Below are 26,366 nucleotides of genomic sequence, written 5' to 3'. Positions count from 1 at the left end.
TTCCTGTACTCAAAGTAGTAATTGAAGAAAGCAGAATCCTTTGGAAACACGTCCAATGTGTCCCATCCAACTGAGCTGTGGATATTTGCACAATCTGCAAGGCACTGAGATCTGCTGTAGGCATTGTATAAAATCTTTACATTGCGAGGGTTGTAGATTAATAACCTTCCAAATAAGTCAAAGAATAACTTCGAAGGGATTGGACTATAGGAATGTCGATCATTGTTCTCGCACTATCTCCCACATACATTAAACATAACAATGCTGAAACACCCCGTAGCCATTACTAAGGGTAATATGTTTCTAGCTATCCACGTTTCCTTTGTTGGTCTTAATGTAAGCTCATACGCATTTATATACAATATTTGTTTTGTGACAACAATTTCCTTTTCCAGCTTAGAATGTATCCACTCGATACACCCAACAGGCGAAGGTTTATGTTGAGGTGGTCTAAACTCGGGATTCCCTATAGCATACTGATACCAAGCTCTGAAAGTATTCGGTACAATGAAATCTGTAGACATCAACCTTTTTCTTTCTTCCCCGTTATGCGTGGTAGTGACAAGTCTTTGTACTTCCACTCCAGTTTGGAAATGCTCTTCCATCATAAGGCGAGAGAGTATATCCGCCCATATCCCTGAAGGTAAGATGTCAATTATCTACACACACACACCATCACTCATGTCAGTTAGAAGGATAAAATCAAGATTCAAAATCAAGTATTATATCCTCAAAATAATATGTGTTATATAAAAACCAATTTTTTTTAATAACTATAGAAGATCAAGAAGGTACATAGTGTTTCTTGGGAGATACATAAATACGAAAGGGTCCAATGAACCAATTCTTGGTTCTTACAACTAAGGTTCTACCCCTATATTTGTTCACATCACGGGTGTCGAAGTTTAGCACTTCAACTTGTGCACTAAAAGTCATGTCTTTCTCTTTATACTATTCTTCCCCCCACGACGCATCCTTGGGTGGTAATCCATTAAAACAGTTTACATGGGCATGTCGTTCATTTACATCATTTCTATAGAAATATCTACTCGAGTTCACTGCTATTGGTCGTGCTCAAGAAAAGTCACTAATGCACCTTGGTTTCTCGTAGTCATCGAAGGTAATGGTAACATTGTGAGGGTTGTACTTGAGAATGGGTCCATAGACTCTATTGAACCAATCCTCGGGTAGATAATAGAATTGGTTGCCGCCATTTGACTTCTTCCATATTCTGATTATGACCTTCTCACAAAAGCCGTATCTTTGGTTTAGCATAAGGACCTTTTTACTAAGTATGAGTTCACAACTCGGTATGTCCAAAAGAGAGCATAAGTTAATGTCAAGAACATATCCTTGCACTTTAACATCACCTTCTTGGATCTTTTCCTTCACCCAAAGCTGTGGGTTAGTCATGAATCTATCAGGTACTTGTGTTTGATGTTCGGGCTGAGCTTCAACATATAACTACCATGCTACGTAAGTGTTGGGTATAAGGAAATCCCTAGTCCCCTTTGAAACTCGAGTCACTTCAATTCCCCAATGGAGACTGAGTCCAGCCGCATAATTGAAAAAGATTCTTTGTGAAAAATCACTCACAAGTTCATCAAGACAATTAAGAAGATCCATCTATAATAAGAGAAAGAGAGAAAACTTAGTACACATGTGAGTCAAAACTAAGTTTATGCTTCTTTTATTCATCAAAATTTGATCTTTATGATTTCATTACAATATTATGGGTGTCTTGGAGCTAATTCTCTAAATATCCTTTTAACTCTCATAACAGGGTATTCTCTCAGACCTCTCATGCGACAACGTGGTCTGTAGTATTATCCTCTAACTTTTCTTTCCTATGACAGTTGCAAGAGCTTCAAACTTCTTGGCAACTTCGGCAATCCTTAACATTTGGGAACACATCGCCAAGTAGTAGAACATGTCTCCTAGGCCTAGCCATATTCTGAGTTGAAGTAGTATGAGATTTGCAAACCAATCTCTTGGACTGTCGTCAATATAGATGAAGAACGGACGGAAAGGTTCCTGGTGACGGGTAAGGTAACTACGGTCAACACTCTTTCAACAAGTTGTGCTTCCTGGTATGCCAAAGACTTTGGTCCCAACTTCTAAGTAAAAGAGTTCTCGTTCATCCATGGACAATTGTGTCGCCATGTCGTTGAACACTATGACCAAAACCTCATTTCCTTGGCTAAAGCACTCAGACGTCACTCTGGGAGCCATTGGTTACTACAAAACAAACATTCAATAAAATTATATCGTCGTTGTTGAACACTACAATCACTTTACCATAACTCAACCCAAACACTTCCACTCAAGAAGACAAGTCAAACAAGTACCATCAACCAATGCCACCTATAGATGCATCATGAATACAATCCTTTCTCAAACAGCATGCATGAATGCGTGCATGATGCATAACTAGCCCGACTAGTATCAGGCTTTAGGCTATCCCTATCACCTTAAGCATTGGCTCTGATACCAGGTGAGAGATACTCCTCCCTAGGGGTCTATGCACAGAATATACAATTTACACCTTTATACAATTTTCAATATACATCAGAGTTGTGGAAGCATTTGTATGGGGGAGGAGTTCTTAGCGCCCGACCAAGCATGGAGTTTACGCCATGAGCCGGACTGCATCCAGAGGTACATAGCGACTAGTGCTACCCTTGAATGGGTGTTATGAATGAAAGCGTACTCAAGAAAAAATATAACATTGTGGAGGGTGAATATATGTGTACACCGTGTTGCGGGAAGAGAGAGAGAGAGAATATAGTGGAGGGTGAAATAGAGTGCACAGAGACATGAGAAATTGAAAACAAAGAATCTTTAAATGCCCATCTAAATGGAACAGGAAACCATGTATTAATGCAATGACAAAATCTGGGTATAACATAACATCAAAAAAAAAAATATGACAAAATAACTAGCAGAGCAGCGGACCCTGTGTAGGGATCGACCGTCCACCCATCGACCTCCGCTCTACTAAGGATAGAGAGAATTTCACTTCGCCGAGAGCGAGCTAGAACATCTCCATCCTACCTGAGCCAGACATAGGTGAGGCCGCTTCGCCTCCCTCCATGAACCCAAGATTTGAAAGGATCCCAAATACCAGCAGCTGGTAAGGTATCAACACCAACCATACCAATCTAGGTGCCACGCCTCTTCGATGTCTAGTATCAGGTGTTTGAGCCAAGCCAAGGCAAGATCCCCGACGTGTTAGCCGTGTAGGTCATTCAACCCCGACGCACTAACCGTGTAGATGAGCCTAACAAAAAGATGAAGACCTAGGCAACACCCCCGATCCAGCAAAGCCCCAGGTCAGCGACCCTTTAGTCTAAGGCTAAGTGATGTAGGTGATCCTAGTCTATTAGGTAAAGGCGATGTGCCTCATCGTGCTTTGCTGGTGTCCGCCGGTCAGTGTCTGGCTGCCCACATTTATCTCCTTATTCTTTATACATACAAAGAATAAGGAGCTCTCACTCACATTCTCACATGGTGCTCACACAGTGAGATTTGGGAGATCCACCCCACATCCTGTGTCGTGCTCTCTCTCTCTCTCTCTCTCTCTCTCTCTCTCTCTCTCTCTCTCTCTCTCTCTCTCTCTCTCTCTCTCTCTCTCTCTCTCTCTCTCTCTCTCTTCCTCTTTCCCCTTTGCACTCTCTGTGCACACGCACAGCATCCGCGCACTCACAATTGGTATCAGAGCCATGGTGATCGTAGAGAGCACGATGGCTTTGAGAGCTTCGAGGCGATAACTCGATCGCTCTCGGTGGTGGAGAGATTAAGAAAGCTTGGAAGCTTTGTGAGAATGAAATGGGAGCTTGTGAGATCAGTTGAGAGTGATGTATCCTCTTGTGGAAGCTCAGAAAGGAGTGTGGAAGATTGTGTGTAAGTGAAGGTGCTGCCCTAAAAACTGTGTGCGCAGCAGCACTGTTTTCAGATTCGTTTCCTCCTTGTAGAATGCAGACCTGAAAATTCTGTCCACCTAGCCCGTCCGTATCAACGCGGTCTACAACTTTGCAGAAGAAATGTTTTGCAAATTCCTCACCGTTTTGCTGATATTCAGATAAGACTGACTGTATACTGAAATTGCAGGTTTTTTGTTTTCGCAGTGTGAGAGTTTGATGCACTTTTGGAAGCACGGCAGGTGCTCAAAGTTAGGTGCATCAATTCTAAGCTGAAGATGCAATTTGAGCTTGTGCAGAGCTTGTGGTTTGAGGGTTTTTGGTAGATTTGGGCTACGAAGTACGGAGGCATTTACACACCACCGAAGCGGTCTCTTGAGAGACACGGTTTTTGGAGCACACATGTGGAGCTTCTTTCACTGGTTTTGATAGGATACTTTGACAGTGATTTTGTGCTTGGATTCATGGTGTTTGTGAATGGGTTTGCATATGGTTATGGTGCATAGTTGATGCCCATTATATATGCATTTTGGTGAGCACTTTCAAGTGCCGATGAGCTCTCTTGAGAGCATTGTTTTTGCATTGATCAAGTTTTCGGGTTGAAAATATTTTGGCGCTTGCTTATGTGGGGTCACTCCGTTGATGTACGTTGAGTGCGGATTCCCATTGTATGTGAAAATGTGGAGGCATTTTGGCATTTCTACTCATTGGCATTGAGTAGTGTTATGGTTTATGGTAGAGATTGTACTTGATTTTTTTGCTCAGTTTTTTGGGAAAACTCTGTAGGATTTTTTTCCAGATTCTCGCCATAGTTTGTGATCGAGTGTTTTACTTTGACTTTGATAGGTTTTGTCAGTTTGGACACAGTTTTGTGTTTTTGTATCCACTCTTGCAAGAGTGAGGAGTTGTGTATCCTTGTTTGCTTGAGACAGTGGTTTGCTCTCGGGTGGGAGAGTCTTGTGATCTCGAGCATTGTTTGCCATAGTTTTGGCATGGAGACACTTCAGGTTAGAGGCGGTTCTCGTTCACGATCGCGATTGACATGTTGGCACTGCGGCCATGATGGGAATATTAGGTGTCGTTGCTTCAGGCGTATGAGGCAACGAAAGAGGCAGATGCATGGTGCTACTGTGAGGACACATGCTAGAGTGTGTGCATGTGACGGGCATGTCACTTTTGAGTCTAGCTTGCCTTCAGAGTGTGTGCATGTGACGGGCATGTCACTTTTGAGTCTAGCTTCAGGTTAGAGGCGGTTCTCGTTCATGATCGCGATTGACATGTTGGCACTGCGGCCATGATGGGAATATTAGGTGTCGTTGCTTTAGGCGTATGAGGCAACGGAAGAGGTAGATGCATGGTGCTACTGTGAGGACACATGCTAGAGTGTGTGCATGTGACGGGCATGTCACTTTTGAGTCTAACTTTGTGTCTTGGGATAGTACATTGTCTACGCATTTTCTACTAGACGAGCATGCAGTTTTTCACGTGACGTCACGTCGTTATTTATTTTGGTCTTTCTCTAGTGGGAGACTTGGTTGTGTGCAGTTTGATAATGGTTCAACATATGACATAGAGGGTGCTGGAGTTGTATGCATGTCTTTACCTAGCGGTGCATTGCTTATGCTGGGAGATGTACGTTATGTACCAGGACTCAGTCAGAGTCTCATTTCAGTGCGTCAGTTGCAGAGTAGTGGACATTGTGTATTGCTTAGAGAGCGGTCATTTCAGATGCATAGGGGATCACTGGTGATAGCCAGAGGTGCTAGGAGTGGTCTGATATACCCTTTGCATATTTCTGACACACTAGGCGGTGTAGTCTCTGTGTATTTGCAGCCATGTTTGGAGCGAGAGATGAGGTGTGTCTCTTTTGCGGATGTGCTATATGGAGAGCAGGTTGTGCATTTGTCTTGTGGTGACGTTCACATAGACAGTGGTATCTCTGGGAATGCATAGCTTTGTCAGTCATCAGTTGAGGTGACATCAATTGAGCCAGAGACCGATGCATTGTTCTATGATGCGTCTGATATGTTTGAGGGCGACAGTGTCCTTCAGACAGCTGTGTGTGATTTCAGTGGTGCTGATTTTTTGATTTTGCAGTCATTCCCAGCAAATATGCCTTTGCCAGATGATGCTGACATGGTGATGCATAGTCAGGTGGTTCCTGATGAGGATGCATATGGCACTGAGGTTGCTGACAGGGATAGGTTGGCACACATAGTGCATGTTTCATCGGCTTTCGGGTCTCTTATGTCTGATCTTTTGGTTTCGAGACCTAATCTTGCTTATGCGGTTGGTGCATTTGCAGTGGGAGTTGTCAGTCGTGCGATGATTGACACTGGCATTGTGCATTGTGGAGCCATGGAGGTCGTCACTCGATACCTGCATCATGAGTGTCATCATAGCTCTAGCCCTAGTGGTATGCATGTTGCATCTACACTAGTGCATGTTTGGAGTGAGCCAGTGGGCATAGGTTGAGAGTCGTCTTCTCTCACCTCTTGTATATACTAGTTGTTGGCTAGTCCTATTGCCACTTATCGACACACAGCCTTTAGTGGGAGAATGTTAGGTAAAGGCGGTGTGCCTCACCGTGCTTTACCCGTGTCCGCCGGTCAGTGTCTGGCTGCCCACAATTATCTCCTTATTCTTTATACATACAAAGAATAAGGAGCTCTCACTCACATTCTCACATGGTGCTCACACAGTGAGATTTGGGAGCTCCACCCCACATCCCGTTGTCGTGCTGTGACACGTACATGGTGGGAACGCATGCTACAAGATCTATCTTGTATTTTTTTAGATACATAATTATATTTCCTATAGTGTACATATGCATATTTATGTATAATAATAAGCCTTCTATCTCATCCTATTATTTTTCTCAAGGGTAACATATCCTTACTTTACCATCAGAAAATACTATGGGAAAAGCATCAATAGCTCCGCCTCTTTAACTTGGGGCAAAAAGAATTGATTCTTTATTTCTACTATTTCATTATCATCTCACACCCTAGCTAGATCCTATATCTAGGGTAAACTCCAATATATATATATATTCTATGTATTTTTTATACTTTTCTTATATTTCTTTTTAAATAGCTACTAGGAGAGAATCAAATCCTAGTGGGACACTAGGTGGCATGATTTCAAAGATACACTTATTTCAATGCATTATTGCAAGCATGATTACAAAACTTTGTCAAGGAGCAATGTCATGCTTTCATATGGCATGAGGTGTCCTTTGGAATTAAATGAAAGTCTAGTCTAAGGAGACCACATGAAGACTTTTGCTGCCATAAATGGACCATATTTTGATGAATTTTTTACACAAGGTTCCAATCCAAATTGGAAAACGATTTTAAAATAAAAATCGTAGCTAATGAGCTGAAGTTTTTGCCCATATTTTTACTTTTTTATTTGGAGCAACGGTTGAGGAGATATAATCAAAATACTGGACCCCAGTCTGCCCACATCATGCAGGGACAGCTCATTTCCAACTTTTCCAATTCCTGTTCACACTGGCTCCTCTCTTCTTGTGTAAACCCTTGTGGGTTCCCTTCACCTATAAAAGGGGACCTCTTCTTCCTTGGAAAGAACTCAAGCATTCAAGCCATTGATGAGAGGAATTCTTGAGGGAGTGAGTAGTAATGCCTAATTGTACTTAGCCATTAACATAAGCCCAAGCCTACACTTTCTCCTAGAGGGAGACTAGCCATTCTTGCAACAAGCTAACCTTCGAAGATCAACTCTAATCAAAGAAGGTCTTGCACTTGATGTATCAATCAAAGTGGAATTATCCACTCTTCTTATCTCTCCATCAATAATGGTGCCGAAGGGTTTGTCAAGTAAGATGTGTTCTACATTGATGTTTTCTTGATTTCTTGTTGTTTTCATTTTCATCTCTAATCCAAAACATATATATATGTATCTAATCTCATCTCCTTAACCAAACCTATCTCTCTCACTCTTAGTAATTCATCATCTCTACAAATTTTAGGTTCTCCTTGCTACAGGTACATCTCTCCCCGCAGTATCCTTATTGCCTACGGGCAAGAATAGGGCTTGGGAGGGAAACTTCTCATCTCTTCGCTTCTCTCATATCTACATTTTTCTCATGTCTACATTTCTCACATATTATCCTAGATGAATAATCCACATGATGATCATTTCTATCGCTTTCACTCTGTACGATCTATTAGAATTAACGTATGGATTAGCCGTAAATTACACTTTCAACAACGTATAGTGTTTCTCTTCGGCCCTGAAAGGCTCAATGAAATACTTCTATCACCGGATCCCATCATACTACCTCTCATAGACTATATTTTTTTTTTGATGTAAGCGTAGTTATCTTGCTATGAACCAAGAGGATTTGTACACACAATTAATCCCAATCACTAGACAAAATATATATATTATGGTAAGCACAAAACTACAATTCCAAAGAACAATTCGTAGCCTATTTGGTCAGCCAAGATTGAATGCCATTAGCTCATCTATTAACCCTTTCATATTACCCATGATACGATATGACCATAGCCTTGATGTTTTCATCTTCGTATTGTTTTGACATTCTCTTTTGTGTTCTTTCTTTGTGTGTGTGAATGCAAGAGAGAAAGAGTGACTCTTCTTTGATTGCACTTCTTTCCAAACCCTAGTCTTCATGGCATCTATGGTTTAACTCCTTCATATAGTTTTTGTTGAGTTCTCTCACAAACTCTCACAACCATAATCCCGGTGCTTTCCTGGCAAGACCGCAAATTTCTTGACATATTTTTGGTGAACCCGACGCGAATCTGCTAGGGTGAGAGTTTGTGGGTAACCATGGGTGATCATGTTGAGCAACAGGGTATGCATTTTGACCCAGCAACAATGCAAATGTTTTAAGAATTTGCAATGTTCATGCAACAACAACATGCTACTGAAAGAAGGGAGATTTCAGCAACGAAGTCCATACAAGCGGTCGTCAACAAAATGGATCAGTTCAATGGCAAAGATGTAACCAAGTACTTACGCGAGTATGTGAAGGAGATGGAGTTGCATCGCGTGTCAGAAGGTGAGATGATTCAAAGCTTTGAGCTAGTTTTTGCTCCAGAAATTAGGGAGCATGTTAGGGCAATTAGAGATGGGCATGGGAGAAATTGGGAAGAACTCAAAGTAGCTTTAAAGGAGGAATATTTCATGGAGGACTCGGAGAGAGTGACCAAAAGGACATTCTTAGAATGGGTAGTCAAGCCAAAGCAAGGACTATCAATAACAGAGCTACTTAGGGAATTTGAGCGGTGCTATGCACAACTCACTAGGACAGAAAGGGCCACACTAGATGCAGAGAAGACAGATCTTTTCTTACAAGCTGCAGGTAAAGAGTTTCAAGAAAATTTGGAGCTTCTTCTTGAAGATAAAGATGCTGAGCAAGGACTAAAGACCGACTAGAATGAGGTTGAAGGTGTTGTCTCACTGCTTGCCAAACGACAAAGAAGAAGGGACAAGATGGTAGTAAACACTACAAGTCCTTCCACCTCAACTTCTAACAAAATGGTAAAGCCTACTTTTATCGCTCCTAAGTTTTATGAGTCCATGCTAGATGAGCTTGTGAAGGGAATGCGTGACTTGAAGGTGAAGTTTGCAAAGCTTGAAGAAAAAGGCCAACCATCAGGGCCACTTCCTAGGCAAAGACAACAGCCCAAAGAAGGGTTTGTCAATAGATGTATTTGGTGTGATAGTACAGACCATGTAAGAAGGGATTGTGATGATTTTAGTGATGCTTTGTCAAAAGATGTTGTCTTTTTTAAGGATGGTAAAATCCACTTAAGAGAGACAGGTCTACCCTTGAGAACTAACTTTGGGAGGGGGGAATGCAAACCTTAGTTGAAGATATGGCAACCAAGCATGCCACCTCTTCAGTTGAGGCAGCTACTTATGGAGTAAAAATTTAACATTTTTGTGATGAAGAGGTGAGTGACCATCATGGTCAAATTTGGCCAAATGTCATGCAATTAGCTAAAAAGGGAAAGCTTACAAAAGAGATTCTACATGAAGCAGGTGATTGAATATGTCTAGAAACAGGATGGAATGATCCAGTGGACTCATTGTCAGTGCATGCCTACATTACAAAATGCCAACAAAATGAGGCAATTGTAGAAGAGAAGCGCAGACGTGAGAATGCTGATGAAGGACCATCAAAAAGAGCTTCTAGAATTGGGGAAATAAGGGACTCAATGCCTTCTCAAACACCCTCAACACAAGGAGCATCTCCACCTGAAGTACTCATGGAGGAGTCTACAACAGGAAAGAAGAAAGAGCCAACGAAAGGTAAGACAAAAGGCCCAACTTATAAACTACAATCTGATATTGAGGTTGCTATAGATTTAAAGAAAGTCTTGGAGGAAAGGATCTTGAATAGCAAGATTGAGTTTACTCTGGGAGAAGTTCTTGGCATTGCAAAGCGTGAATTCCATGAGGAGATCATTGACATCATCAAGAGGAAGAGGCAAACCCTTGCTAAAGTTTCTCGTCCACAGGTTGAAGGGGAAACCTCAAAGACACAAGGGATGCAACTACAAAATAAGGAGGATGATGGAGCTGTGATAGGATGCTACCAATCTAGTGGGAGAGTGAAGCAAATGCATTTCTCAAATGATGATGAAGAAGTTGAAGATATTCCTAGGAGTTACTATTCACGAAGTCATTGGGCAAGGGCTACTACAGAAACTTTGGTCAAGGTAGGTGATCTTGAAGAGCCATTTGTTGCCTTGATTGACCATGGTTCAGAAATAAACATAATGTCAAAGAGCCTCTACAACAAGTGCAAATGGCCGATGGACACAGATCATGGTTGGATGGTAAAAGTGGCAAACAATTCATCCGGTGAATTGTATGCAGCATGTCCAGGTGTGAAGGTGACAATAGGTGATGTAAAGATTGACCAAAACTTCTTTGTTCAGAATACATCTTCATATCATCTTATCCTTGGATAGCCCTACATTGTGGGAGTTCGAATGGAAACAAAGGTAATGGACGATGGTTCAGCATATGCTAGGATACGTAGCAAAGATGGTAAACGTGCTGTCCAATTTCTCACAGTTTGTGTAAACCATGAAAGAAATCATGACAACCTCAGAGAACATCCTCTACCAAAGGTGAGCAAAGAGTTTCATGATCATAGAGAAATGATGGGTTTTTGCCAAGTACCATTGTAAAGCGGGATTGCAGTGGTACAGAAAGAAAAAGGGTCTCGCCTGATCCAAAAATAGGTGAAACTTTCTCAATGAGCTCCTTGGTAACAAGGAATGGATCAGTATGTTTTACAAAACTTGAAGATTTGAAGAAATGTGAGAGGCAATATATGCATAATATACAGATAGGCATGAAAAAGAGTGGGTTGCTAAAGCCTACTGAAAATGTTTTGGGTTTATGTGAACAACTTTCTTTTGTAGATACTATGGGTGAGCTTGATGCTATAATGAGGTCTAGTTTGCATCTTGAAAATGAAGTTGTGGAAGTTTGCTCTATGGAAATGTATCAAGTAATAGAAGCCTTTAAAGAAAGCCAAACAGTTGGCCCAGAAGTCCATGTTGAAACTAAATACAAGAGTGTAGCAAAGAAGGTGAAACCAGTAGCTTCACCCTTACCACCCAACAATAGGGAAAAGATTGAACAGGCTTCTTTACAACCAAGTTTGCGGAATCCTAAAAAGATCGGGCATACCTTCACAAAGGAGTCTTTTGAAGAGTTGCAGATTGGTTGCGAGGAGTTTCTAACACAGGAGGAGACAAAGTGCTTCAAAGAAATGCTTTCAAAGCATGGTAAGGCTTTTGCATTTGAGCCACATGAGATAGGATGTGTTGATCCTTATATTGTAGCTCCTATGGTAATTTTCACAATACCTCATGTGCCTTGGAATCTGCGGCCTATTCCGGTTCCAAAGGCTCATTTGCCAAAGTTAGTAGAGCTACTAAATGAGAAAATCAAAATGGGAATCTTGGAGCCTTCTTGTGCTCCATACTCAAACAGGTGGTTCACAGTTCCAAAGAAGAATGGTTCTCTACGCTTCATCCAAGATATGCAACCAGTGAACAAGGTGACAATTAGAAATGTAGGTACAGGTCCAATTGTGGATGAATTTGCAGAGGCGTTTGCAGGGAGGGAAATCTACTCAATGGGGGATCTCTACTCAGGGTATGATCAATTTCAGCTTGCAATCGAAAGCAGACACTTGACAACCATGAGGACACCTTTGGGTTTGGTAAGGATGTGTACCTTGCCACAGGGAGCAACCAACTCAGTTGCACATATGATGAATGAGATGAATAAGGTCTTACGTGACTTTATTCCTCAAATCACAATGCCTTTCATTGATGATTTGCCTATCAAAGGATGTGAAGAAAGTGACAAAGATGAAGCTTTGGATCTCAAGGGATGTCGCAGGTTTGTGGTAAATCACATAAATGATTGTGATAAAATTTTGTCTAGGTTGGAAGAAGTGAATCTTACATTGTCAGGGAAAAAGTCTATGTTTGGTGTCAAAGAAGTGCTCATTGTGGGGCACATGTGCGGGCCATATGGTAGGAAACCTTGTCCATCAAAGGTAGATGCCATCCAAAGAATTAAAGAAACATGCACTAGCATCACTGAGGTTAGAAGGTTTCTGGGAGCATGTGTCTTCTATGTTATTTGGATTCCACATTATGCACATGTAGCTGATCCTCTTTATCAGCTGCTTAGAAAGAATCAAAAGTTTAAATGGACAGAAGCATATGTAAAATCCATGAAAAAGCTAAAGGAGTTACTCCAGTCAGCAACGACTTTGAGAAAGGTAGACTATGAGTGTCAAAGGCCAGTGATTGTGACAATAGATACCAGTCCTACAAGGATTGGATGGGCAATAGGGCAAGATGACAAAGAAGGACACAGGTATGTGGTAAGATTTGGAGCAAAGGTACTAAGTGCTCACCAAAGAAACTATCCACAGATAAAGAGAGAGTTATGGGGTATGGTTACACCTTTGAAAAGTGGGAAAGAGTACCTAATTGGTGCATGTGTGGTTGTAGAAACAGATTGTCTACCACTTCTTGGGATGATTACAAGCTGCTCAACACCAGACATTGCTATGTTGCGGTGGATTGCCTACATTAAGTCCTTAAATCCCGAGTTTAAGCACATTGCAGGTAAAGATAATACAGTGGCAGATATGCTATCAAGGGCAAGGTATGAAGATGAGTCACAAATGATTGATGAGGGAGATGATGTAGGCACAAAATTCTATTCTATCTCTCATGTCAAAGGTAACAATGTCTGCATGACTAATTCACTTGAATTGTTCTTGAAAGATCTTTATGAAGGTGATTGGCTTTCTATTGGAAGGTACTTGAGTACTCTAACAAAACAGGATGATTGGTCTGAACAAGAATTCAAGAGGATACGCAGGAAAGCATATGGGTACTTTTTAAGGGATGGTTACTTGTGGAAGCATCCTAAACAAAAGGGTGCTACACCACAACGGGTTATATGTAAAAAAGAGACTCAAGTAAAGCTCATGCAAGAGTTTCATGAGAGTCTATGGGCTGGACACAGGGGTGTGTGGGCAACCTTCTCCAAGTTGAAAGAAAAATACTGGTGGAAGGGTATGTATAAAGATGTATCTCAGTTTGTAGAGTCATGTGTAACTTGTCAAATGTATTCAAATGTTCGACATCGTGATGGATTGCACCCTACATATCCACTAGCCATGCACTATAAATGGGTTGTGGATCTAGTCACGATGCCTTTAGGACTCTGGCAGATAAGATACTTGGTTCTTGCAAGAGAGGACCTAACTAACCAGGTTGAAGGAAGAGCATTAAGAGCTAAGACCACAGAAGCTGTGTGCAAATTCCTTCTTGATGAGGTGATTTGCCGTTATGGTTGTGTGGGAAAAATCACTGCAGATCGAGGTGAACTAGATGCCGAAGAAGCAAGGGAGTTCTTTTCTAGATTAGGGATCAAGCTTTCTCTTACTACAGCTTACAACCCTGAAGGCAATGGAAAGAGTGAAAGAGGGCATCCTCCTATCATCAAAGCTTTGGCCAAGGCTTGCGAAGGAAGAGTTGGTGAGTGGCCAAAATTGTTACCATATGCTTTATGGGCTGATCGTACAACACATAGCTCAGTAACTGGCTACATGCCTGCGGAGCTAATGCATGGTCAAAACCCAGTGATGCCGATTGAGGATACAATTCCCACATGGAATGTACTACCTTGGCAAGAGGGGCTTAGTAGAGAAGATCTCCTTGCACTGCGTATAAGGCAGCTAGAGAGAAGACCTGGAGACATTGAAGCTGCAAAAGAACGACTCAAAAATGCAAGGTTGAAAAACAAGGACTATTTTGATAAGCGACATCGACTCAGGAGCAAAGAAATTGACAAAGGTGACTGGGTTTTAGTGTATGATAGTAGCCTTGATAACCAGCACACAGTCATGTGTAAGTTCTCAAAAAGATGGTTTGGACCGTATGTTGTAAAGCATGTGCATGAAAATGCTACTTATAGCTTGTCTGAACTAGATGGTACAGAAGTAAAGATTCCCATTGCAGGAAAAAGGATTAAAATGTTTAAGAGAAGAGGAGACAATGATCTAGAAGATATGGATGAGGAAGAAGAGAAAAACACAGGTGAAGATCAAAGTGAACATGAAGCTCTGGAATCATCCAGTGAAGAAGAAGACAAGGAAGATGTACAAGAGGTCTAATCTTACAAAGAGACAATGTGGCACATACCAGAGGATGTGCAGGTTTAGAGGGGGTGGATGTCGTGCTATGACACGTACATGGTGGGAACGCATGCTACAAGATCTATCTTGTATTTTTTTAGATACATAATTATATTTCCTATAGTGTACATATGCATATTTAAGTATAATAATAAGCCTTCTATCTCATCCTATTATTTTTCTCAAGGGTAACATATCCTTACTTTACCATCAGAAAATACTATGGGAAAAGCATCAATAGCTCCGCCTCTTTAACTTGGGGCAAAAAGAATTGATTCTTTATTTCTACTATTTCATTATCATCTCACACCCTAGCTAGATCCTATATCTAGGGTAAACTCCAATATATATATATTCTATGTATTTTTTATACTTTTCTTATATTTCTTTTTAAATAGCTACTAAGAGAGAATCAAATCCTAGTGGGACACTAGGTGGCATGATTTCAAAGATACACTTATTTTAATGCATTATTGCAAGCATGATTACAAAACTTTGTCAAGGAGCAATGTCATGCTTTCATATGGCATGAAGTGTCCTTTGGAATTAAATGAAAGTCTAGTCTAAGGAGACCACATGAAGACTTTTGCTACCATAAATGGACCCTATTTTGATGAATTTTTTACACAAGGTTCCAATCCGAATTGGAAAACGATTTTAAAATGAAAATCGTAGCTAATGAGCTGAAGTTTTTGCCCATATTTTTACTTTTTTATTTGGAGCAACTGTTGAGGAGATATAATCAAAATACTGGACCCCAGTCTGCCCACATCATGCAGGGACAGCTCATTTCCAACTTTTCCAATTCCTGTTCACACTGGCTCCTCTCTTCTTGTGTAAACCCTTGTGGGTTCCCTTCACCTATAAAAGGGGACCTCTTCTTCCTTGGAAAGAACTCAAGCATTCAAGACATTGATGAGAGGAATTCTTGAGGGAGTGAGTAGTAATGCCTAATTGTACTTAGCCATTAACATAAGCCCAAGCCTACACTTTCTCCTAGAGGGAGACTAGCCATTCTTGCAACAAGCTAACCTTCGAAGATCAACTTTAATCAAAGAAGGTCTTGCACTTGATGTATCAATCAAAGTGGAATTATCCACTCTTCTTATCTCTCCATCAATAATGGTGCCGAAGGGTTTGTCAAGTAAGATGTGTTCTACATTGATGTTTTCTTGATTTCTTGTTGTTTTCATTTTCATCTCTAATCCAAAACATATATATATGTATCTAATCTCATCTCCTTAACCAAACCTATCTCTCTCACTCTTAGTAATTCATCATCTCTACAAATTTTAGGTTCTCCTTGCTACAGGTACATCTCTCCCCGCAGTATCCTTATTGCCTACGGGCAAGAATAGGGCTTGGGAGGGAAACTTCTCATCTCTTCGCTTCTCTCATATCTACATTTTTCTCATGTCTACATTTCTCACATTAGATGAATAACCCACATGATGATCATTTCTATCGCTTTCACTCTGTACGATCTATTAGAATTAACGTATGGATTAGCCGTAAAATACACTTTCAACAACGTATAGTGTTTCTCTTTGGCCCTGAAAGGCTCAATGAAATACTTCTATCACCGGATCCCATCATACTACCTCTCATAGACTATAATTTTTCTTTTGATGTAAGCGTAGTTATCTTGCTATGAACCAAGAGGATTTGTACACACAATTAATCCCAATCACTAGACAAAATATATATATTATGGTAAGCACAAAACTACAATTCCAAAGAACAATTCGTAGCCTATTTGGTCAGCCAAGATTGAATGCCATTAACTCATCTATTAACCCTTTCATATTACCCATGATACGATATGACCATAGCCTTGATGTTTTCATCTTCGTATTGTTTTGACATTCTCTTTTGTGTTCTTTCTTTGTGTGTGTGAATGCAAGAGAGAAAGAGTGAGTCTTCTTTGATTGCACTTCTTTCCAAACCCTAGTCTTCATGGAATCTATGGTTTAACTCCTTCATATAATTTTTGTTGAGTTCTCTCACAAACTCTCACAGCCATAAGCCCGGTGCTTTCCTGGCAAGACCGCAGATTTCTCGACATCGTGTCATGCTCTCTGTCTCCCTCTTTCCCCTTTGCACTCTCTGCGCACACGCACCGCATCCGCACACCGACATAGTCTTGTAGCAACACTGCCATGAGAAACATAAAACATGAGTCCAATCACAATAGCAATTCCTAGATGCACAAACAATTCCTTTTCCAAACAGTTAGACTATACAGGGTCTCTACCCTTTCACGTCTACCATAAACCATCTTGATCACTTCATGATCCAATCCAAAATCCATAAACCATAAACCATAATCCAATCACATCACACGGGTGAGAGCTCTACCCTACTTGGGTGAGGCACGACCAATCCTGCATAACCACTTTAGAACATAACATGGCTGCAAAAATTTCGACAGCATAACTCAATCGAGGGAAAAAAACCATAAGCCACATCGGCTTCCACCATAAAATATCAACCATAATCCATGAGGGAATCTCAACCCTTAACCATAAATCATAATCACATTGAACCAACTCCCACCCTTGGAGTTTGACATATCCCTTGCAATCAATCGGAGTCTACACACATGTGACCCTTAAGATGTGACTTCAAAAATGATGGTTAAACTTGGGATCATGACCACTGACAATGTTATTTGGCAAGCCATACAACTTGTATAGGTTGTTCACAAATAACTTGGCTAATTCTGGAGTCTTAAGCGTTGATTTGGTTGGAATAAACTTACATATTTTAGTCAACCGGTCTATGATCACCCATACTGAGTCATGACCTCGTATAGTGGTGGGTAAACCCACAATAAAATCCATAGAGATACTTTCCCATTTACCATTGGGAATCTCCAAAGGATGTAAGAATCCTCCTGCTTTTAGGTGCTCTGCTTTGTTAACCTGACATTTTTGGCAATGCAAGACATAATCTTGAACAAAGCCATGTAAACATGGCCAGTAAAACTATCGTCGTACGAGAGCATAAGTCTTTCTAATACCCGGGTGCCCTGCACTTGGACTGTCATGACATTCATAAAGAATTTGGCACCGAATGTCTGTGTCCGTCGGTACACAAACTCTCCCCTTATGGAGTAGGTACCCATTGTCGATGGCAAAATTCTTCCATCGCTGTAGTTCATCACTTGACAGAGAAGAACTATGTGGAGGTTAACGATACACTACCATAATTGGAGTGAGAAGGATCCCTCATTTGTACATGGCTCCACACTTTGGAATATGCGTAATCCTACTCATATTTGGCCTTTAGAGAATCCAAAAATTCACTACAAAGTTTTGTGAACAAGAGAGAATTGGTCTCTAGCATACGGCTAAGAGTGTCAGCCACCACGTTGTATCGTCCTTTACAATACCGAAGCTTGGTGTCATATTCCTAAAGAATCCCAGCTCACCTGGCTTTTCGGCCCTTCAAATCGGTTTGTTGTGCAAACCATTTAATGCTTTCATGGTCAAACACCATCTCAAACTGAGCACCATATAAATATTATCTCCATGTTTTCAAGGCAAACACTATTGCATAGAGTTTTCATTCATAAGAAGAGTAATTCTGCTGTGCTGAATCAAGCTTCTTGCTTACAAATGCAATTGGCCACCCTTCTTGTAGCAGGACTGCTCCAATAGCACGATCACTGGCATCCGTTTCTAAAACAAATGGTTTCAAAGGATCTACAATAGCTAGGATGGAAGCTGTAGCTAATGCGTACTTGAGCGTATCAAGACTATGCTATTGAGTGGGTCCCCACTGAAAAGCTTTGCCTTTGCCTTTCAGTTGGTGTGTCACGGAAACAACAATATTAGCATAGTTTTTAATGGACCTTCGATAAAAACTCGTAAATCCTAAAAAAATCTGTAACTCTTCTAGATTTTTAGAAGAAGGCCACTGCCAAATGGTATCCACTTTGGATTGATCCATGTGTAGACCTGTAGCCAAAATAACATGCCCAAGATAGTGAATTTCCTCCTTCAAAAACTCACACTTAATTTCCTTGGCATATAATTGATTTGTTCATAACAATTCGAACACCTGCCTCAGACGTTGTAAGTGTTCTTCTTCAGAAGCACTGTATACTAGAATGTCATTAAGAAAAACGATACAAATTTGCCCAAGTACGGCTTCAAGACACTATCCATAAGTGTCATGAATGTTGCAGGCGCATTGGTTGATCCAAAAGGCATAACCAAAAATTCATAGTGTCCAAACCTTGTTCGGAATGCAGTTTTGGGTATATCAACAAGTCAAATACGTACTTGGTGATAAGCTAACCGCAAGTCTATTTTTGAAAAAATACGAGCATGAGTGACCTTGTCGAACAACTCATCCATGCGTGGAAATGGGTACTTGTTCTTAACAATAACCGCATTTAAGCCACGGTAGTCTACGCACATGCGCATACTAACATCTTTTTTCTTCACTAATAGGATAGAAGAAGCCCATGGTGAAGAATTGGGTTGGATAAACCCTCTGCTAAGATATTCAACAAGTTGACGTTCCGTCTCATCAGCTTTAGAGTAACTCATGTGGTAGGGTGGTCTACTGATTGGTTTACTGCCTGCAACCACATCGATGCTATGTTGCACCGATCGTGTCGACGATAATCCTGATGGAAAATCATTAGGAAAAACATCATGAGATTCCTTTAATAAAAATTTTAAATCACTAGCAACCTTTGCTTGTTGAGAAGTAGCCATTGGAGGAAGAGATGAGAGAGAAGCATGCGGCGTTGAGGAATGTTCAACATATTCAATGTTAGAGAGAAAATGAAACAGTGAGTAACACAAGAAAACTTGATCTATTTCATTATAAAAAACGAGCTGCATAAGCTCAGTTGTACATATTAGTGGTGAAGAAGGCACATCCTTCTCTCCTAACAACAACACATGTGTGCCATGGGATTCAAACATCAAGTTGTTGTGCTCATAGCTACACTTTAGTGATGGTCCTAGGCTATGCAACCATTCCCTACCAAGGACCATGTTTGCCCTCTCCATGTTCATAACATGAAAATCCAAGGATGTGGAGTAGCCTTGTACTTTCAACGGTACATATCGGACTTAAGTATCTCAGATTTTGGTATCATATCCATTCATCATTTCTACCTTGTAGTGGTAGGAACTCGGAGTTTGAGGCAATTTGAGTTTTTTCACCAATCCATAATTAATAAAATTGTGAGTAGCACCGTCATCTACCAAGATGCACACCTTGTGCCCTTGCAGAGACCCGTGCATACGTACTAACTCATGTGGTCCAAACATTTGTTGTCACATGGAAGCTATGAGACAGCATTCATGCACCACCTCGGTGTGTGTTACTTCCACTGTAGAGAATTGTGAGGAAGACTCAAGAGGTAGCAGTTGCACCGTGTGCACTGCTTTCTCCTTGCCATGAGCAGCAAATTTCCCCTTGGGACAATCATTTTTTCCATGACTGCTTCCCAAGCATTGAAAACATAACTTCTCTTTTTTAGCCTTATCAAAGTTCTCAAGAGAAAGAGGACCACGGGACCCCTTGGGTTTTTTAGCTGCTTCAGAATTGGCTACTATAAATTTCCTTTTATTGTGCCCATACTGTGTGCGTGTATTACCATGTGTATTAGCAGGCACATGATTATTATGTGATTTCTTTTCATTTGGATCATCATGAATGTGTGCTTTCACTATGGCCTCCTCAAGTGTTTTAGGGTCTTGAGTCTTGACGTGATTCTTAAGCTTTGGTGTCAGACCGCTGATAAACCCACGTACTTGCTAAAAGGTGTCTAGTCCTTCCAACTTGAGGATAACATCTTGATAGTGAGAGATATATTCAAGTAATGATGGGTGTTGATGCATGGAACACGTGTCCCAAGCCGTCCAATTCCGATCTTCCTCATTTATAGGCAAGAATTCTTTGCGAAACATAGCCTCAAAGGCTGCCCAACTCTATGGTATGATATTCTTCTCCTTGAGAGACATCCACCACTTGTAGGCCTTGCCTTCTAGAGTTAAGCTTGTTTGCATTGCTCTGACTGCATCCGGAGTATGCCGTAAGGCGTGAATTCCATCCCACTTGATGAGGAAGATATTCATTGCATCCTTATTGCGATCTCGATCTTCCCCTTTAAAAGTCGTTGGTTTGGTGTTTTTCAACAACTCATCCACCTCCTTTGCAGGGAGAGTGGGCAAAGAATCTGGAGATGGACCTTGTCCATGATCAGAAGGGCCTTGCTCCCCTGAGTAGCAGTGTGCTCATGCATGTGTGTGTCAACAGGGCCCTTGGCCTGTTGCTTCGTAAGTTGTATCATTAATGTAGATAATTTAGTGACATTTTCATTTAGAGATGCAAAATTTCCTTCCATTACTGATATGAGTGTTTGAAGTGCACAAAACTCTTGAATATCAAGCAACTCATAAGCATCATCACCTCCCATAGCGTCCCGGGCACCCTCCATGAGAGCATCCGACCGCAAGCCATCATGGGTAGGATCAGGTGTATGATGCTCAAAATCAAAAGTCATGTTGATATCGAAATACATGGCAACACCGTGCAGTGGAAGGAATAGAAGAAAAAATACCTGGAATCGAAAAATAATCTCGTGCCGTATGATACACCGCAACAGGTAATTAGCCGTGCTAATTACGTTGGTGGTCAAAGTTGTAATCAACCTGTAAATCCACCCGTGCAGGTACCCTGCTTGGACACGTCGTAGCCAAGTCGATTGCAATTTTTATTGCTTTAGTGTAATTGGCTCTATGAACACGGTTTCCAATGAATCAATTTGAAAAATTTGTCAACTTGCAGATTGTTGTACGCAGGGCAATATCGACTCTAATTGCCGGCCCCTTTGTCGATGGTAGTTGAGTACGTGGTCACCAATTGCGACCACCGTGGGCTTGAAGCTGCAACCCTTGTGGGTACTAGCCCCAATCAATTTTTTGGTTTGCCCTAAGGCTTGTGGGCGGCCTAATATGGTGAGGCTCCTTTTTTTTGTAAAGCCTGGCTATGGCAGCAATAACCTACAGTGATGGCGAGCAAGAGGGAAAGAGAGATGGTGACCTCTTTACTGCGCTAACCCCGGTGATACAGTGGCAGGTTGTGCTCAACAGGGTAGCGCGCGCTGGCCGAGCCCAAGTGCCTTCTCTTTGGCGGACTTTGCTCCTGCTCGCCCCTTCAACAGGGTCCGGTCCCGCGCTACTAACAGCTTGTACTCTCCCCTTGCTAAGTGGCCATGCTTGCTTGTCGGCCTCCCTTTATTTTCATGACATGCAAAGAAGATGACTCTCCATGCCTGTGAATGCCCAAAAACCTGGCTCTAATACCACTGTAAAGCATAGGTGACTAGACCTTGGAATCCACCTCCCAACCTCCCACTATATATGCAATGCTCCTAGCCTTTTGCCCTAGACAGATTTCCTTGTCCACACTACCTAGTCTGGCCCCTGGACCAGTTCATAACTCCCTAGCCCTTGTTCTGACAGTGATCCCCTTCTGGACGTTTGTCAAAGTAGTCCATGTCGAGACCGAGGACAAACTCTACGCAGAGCTAGAAAGCAAAGTAGGTAGGCACATCCACGTTGAGCACGATGAAAAACTCTGCGTAGAGCTAGAAAGCAAAGTAGGTAGGCACATCCAAGTGGTGATGCAAGGCACCATAATATGTCACATAATGTAGAAGGGCATGATCTCTCATGCTAGGGTGTAGAGATTGCTCTATGGGAAAGGGTGCTCATGCCACTAAGTCTCCTGGCCATGGATGAAACTACTGCAAAGTGAGTGAGCATATCAAAGGAAGGGCCTCCACCTAACGCCACGGAAACCCTACTCTCCCAACACAGTATGTGAATGCCCACTCCTGGAAGGCACGGGGGTCTTGCATCGTATCGAACACTACCGCGGTAGCCTCCAAGGACTTTGCCACTGACCTCGACTCTGGGCATGCTAAAAGACTGTGAAGGCACTCTGCCCCACATCATACCGAACACTACCACGGTAGCCTCAAGGACTCTGCCGTTGACCTCAATCTGGGCATGCTAAAAGACTGTGAAGGTGCTCTGCCCCACAAAACAACTCCGCTGCCAAAGTGGGTATGTCTGCTAGAGAGGGTGCAAGAAGAGGAGGTGTCGGTACCTATTTGGTGGTTATGGTTGCTGTGAGGGAGCCAATTGTTGAGGGGGTGCTGAGTGCTGGGGGGGTCACCACCACCATGCTCTAACTCTTCCGACATGGTGACTGCATAGAAAAGGAAACACAATCAATATCAGTAAATGAAAAAGTGTGTAACAAAATTCTAACAGGTAGATAAGGTAACCCTTTCACAATTGTTGTGTGGAAATTGAATATCTGCCTTAAACCCCCATCAATAAATTTGGCCATTCAATTGTATTTACGGCACAATCATTGTGTGCTAATATGCACAAATCCAAGGGGTTTACATCTATCTAGGATGAGTTCTAAGCAGATGATACATATATATTTTCCTTTCAATAGATGATGCAGGCGCATAGGATGCATATATATTTGTGATGTATAAATTAGAGTTTTGAAAGTACTTGCCCAAGGTGAAGACACCAATTACTTTTAGTGCGTGTCATATGGCAACCTAGCATGGACAATAAGTTGTGGCCTATTTGCTTGTCATATGACAATTGATTGTGTGCCCTGAGCCGTGCAGTACTCGATGCTAGTTTTCTAAGGAGGAAAAAAGTGGCTCCTATGTACACCACCATCGACTGTTGCATCAAGATCGGAGCAAGAAATTATATGGCGCTGGTTGATTTTGTGTGTGTGTGTGTGTGTGTGTGTGTGTGTGTGTGTGTGTGAGAGAGAGAGAGAGAGGAGCCTATGTACTATGTAATAAGAGTTTCCAATTTTAGAATTAATCCAATAAGGTTTTTTTTTTCAATCACTTCCACTTTTACAATGGTTTCAATGTACGCTCAATTTTTTTAGAAGTTATATGAATCTTAATTGTTTCTTATGGATAACCTTTTCAAGCAAAAAGAAACTTGGAGCTACTTTTTGAACTATCACACATGAAGCTAAAGGTTTAAGAGCCTTTCAACGAGTCTCTCAATCTTGCTCATGTAAGTTTTTCTCATGGCTAGGCTTTGGGTAGTAGGTTCTTGAAGTGAAAGTTTTTGGGATAAACTTAATTAACCTATGTCTACAAGTTTCCTACTTTTTTTAATAAGAAAAACAGAAAAAACCCTACTTCCTTCCATTAAAAGAGGCTTTATAAGATTAAAAATGTAGGTTTTGTTTTAACATTTCCCCCCAACCCCAAATCTCTCTCTCTCTCTCACTCACTCACACACACACACACACACATTGTCATCTCTATCTAGCTAAGACTTGGGAGAAGATATGTTTGCTTTATCCAAAGCCTGTTCAAAATGAAAAATGGATGGCTCAAACCATTGCAAGAAGGTTATCAAGTTGGTTCAAATTATGGCCCTAAACCCCTGAGATTTAGAGTTAGCTTGCTTGTATACGTGTGAAAAGGTTCCAAAGTCGAGTCCAAAACATGTTATCCAAGCCCCCCCCCCCGCCCCCCCAACACAACAACAGGCACATACATTGTGACATTGTTTATGTGGGAGAGAGGGTGAGAAAGCCACATTCAGAATCTTCTGCACATGTGCGTGGGTGTCAGAGAGAGGGGCACACATTTCGAATATGTGCGATTGTCTGTGTGAGAGAGCCAAACACATTTTGTGCACGTGTGTGTGTGAGAGAGTGGAAGCCAAGTTAGCCAACCTCAATCTCTCTCTCTCTCTGTAAATGCAATGCAACACCACGTATCTGGTGTCGCTTTGTCGGGGGCCCCTTTGGGTAGCGATGGCAAGCTCAATCCTCGAAGGTGTAAAGATTAACTCGATCCTTTGAGCTGGAGTTTTGATCTAACCATTTGAAATAGATATTTTTTTTCTTTTTATTTAATGAACTCGTCGAGTTACGTGGCACGCCACATAACCCGTTGATCTCATTGGAAGAATGTATCCACGTAGCTTACCGAGTTACGTGGTTTATTGATGCCATGAAGCTGCTACGCCACGTAATTTGTCGAGTTATGTGGCATGAACACTTGACAACTGGTCTCAAGAATGCCACGTACCCACGGAGAATTACGTGGCAAGTAACTTGAGCGTTGCCACATAAATCGGCGAGTTAAGGTGGCATTTCCAATACGTAATGCCACGTAACTTGCCGAGTCACATGGCATTACCTCTTGGAAATTCCCCGTAACCCGTCAAGTTATGTGGCAAGCCTGATGAGTTGTCGAGTCCGCATACTCACCCAGTTACATGGAAATGGCGCGTGGACAAATGCGTGGAAGGAACACGTCAATCAGTGAGTTATGTGGCATTGCCAAAAGCAATAACTCGACGATTTCTAGTTGTGTACCATGCATCGTAATCTTGTGCTTTGGGATCAAAGGAAACTTGACAAGTTAGTTGCATCATGGATGTCACGGTTGGGTGCGGACTACGAGAAGTAGGTACGGTCTATCTTGCATACACCCAATTTATAACCATGATGAAAAAGAGACAAAGCAATAAATATCAGAGTTGATTATGTAAAATGATTACAAAAAGTAGGCTTGGAGGATTACAACAATAAAATGTATAGATTTTACAACTCGGCATGTTGATTGAGATCTGTCAAAATCTCATTCAAGAAAAATTCATCAAAGCCAAGAGATGCACAGTTGGTCCATGCAACCAAAAATGTATTGAGATTGATTGTGGAAGCTGCGACATCTTCTTTTACAAGGGGACCAAACTTCTTGTTGTACTTTTCAAGCTTGCTTTGAGCTAGTGCAAGCTCTCTTCTAGTGGCATCGAGCTGTGTCTCAAGCTCTAACACCTTTAACCTCAAGCCTACAATAGTTTCAACTTGGCTTGCTAGGTCAACTCTTTGGCTTGCCATCTCCACAATGATTTCATTCTCCTTTGGTAGAAGAAAAACATGACTCTTTTGTGATGGTTGGGGTGTTTTCTCATTCTGCACTGAAAACTTGTCAACATGCGGCCAAGCCCAACGCTCTTGTTAGGAGGCTTATCATCCCAATTGATTCTCTTGCCCAAATATAATGTGCATAGCACTGCTAAATGAAGTATATGATACTTTGGTTATTATTGGGGATAGCTCGTTGTTGATGACATATAAACAATTGGAGAAGAACTCGAGCTAAGCCCACATGTTGTAAGTTAGAGAGCTTTACTGATGGGTTTCCCTCTGTGTGGCCACTTGATATGAAAAGTAAATTCCAAACAAAGTGGTTCGGACATAAGCCTTTGCATTGCTTACGACTCAAGGGCTTGCCCTCTAAGTTTGATTCATCCTCTTGAATGCTAGAAATAATTGATAAGTCTGATTGTCCACATCGGATTTTCTTCATACTCTTAATTCGTTGTGCCTCATTCATCGTAGTCAAGGTCTTCAACCATATCTACAAACAAGATACCAAAATTCAACAATCATATAATCAATGTACATCTTCTGCTAATTGAAATTGAAAAATCAATATATAGACAATGACGCAAATGTCACTCAAACCAATTTCAGTGATATAATGACAATTTGAACTTAAAACATTAAATTGTCACTTGAATTGTGATGTGATACTTAAATTAACAGTGCATTGACAATAAAATGACAATTTCAACCCAAAAATAGTTTTTTGT

The 26,366-nt window shown here is 41.4% G+C and overlaps 1 pseudogene; it reads right to left on the bottom strand.

Annotated features, from left to right (window-relative positions):
• Nucleotides 1-21,196, bottom strand: part of LOC147440350 (uncharacterized) — a 43,290-nt pseudogene extending 22,094 nt beyond the window's left edge.
• Between the last annotated feature and the right edge of the window lie 5,170 nt (nucleotides 21,197-26,366).

This window comes from Adiantum capillus-veneris, chromosome 15 (genome assembly GCF_014529385.1).
Source record: "Adiantum capillus-veneris isolate H3 chromosome 15, ASM1452938v2, whole genome shotgun sequence".
NCBI lineage: Eukaryota > Viridiplantae > Streptophyta > Polypodiopsida > Polypodiales > Pteridaceae > Adiantum > Adiantum capillus-veneris.
This window is presented reverse-complemented; position numbering and strand designations above follow the sequence as displayed.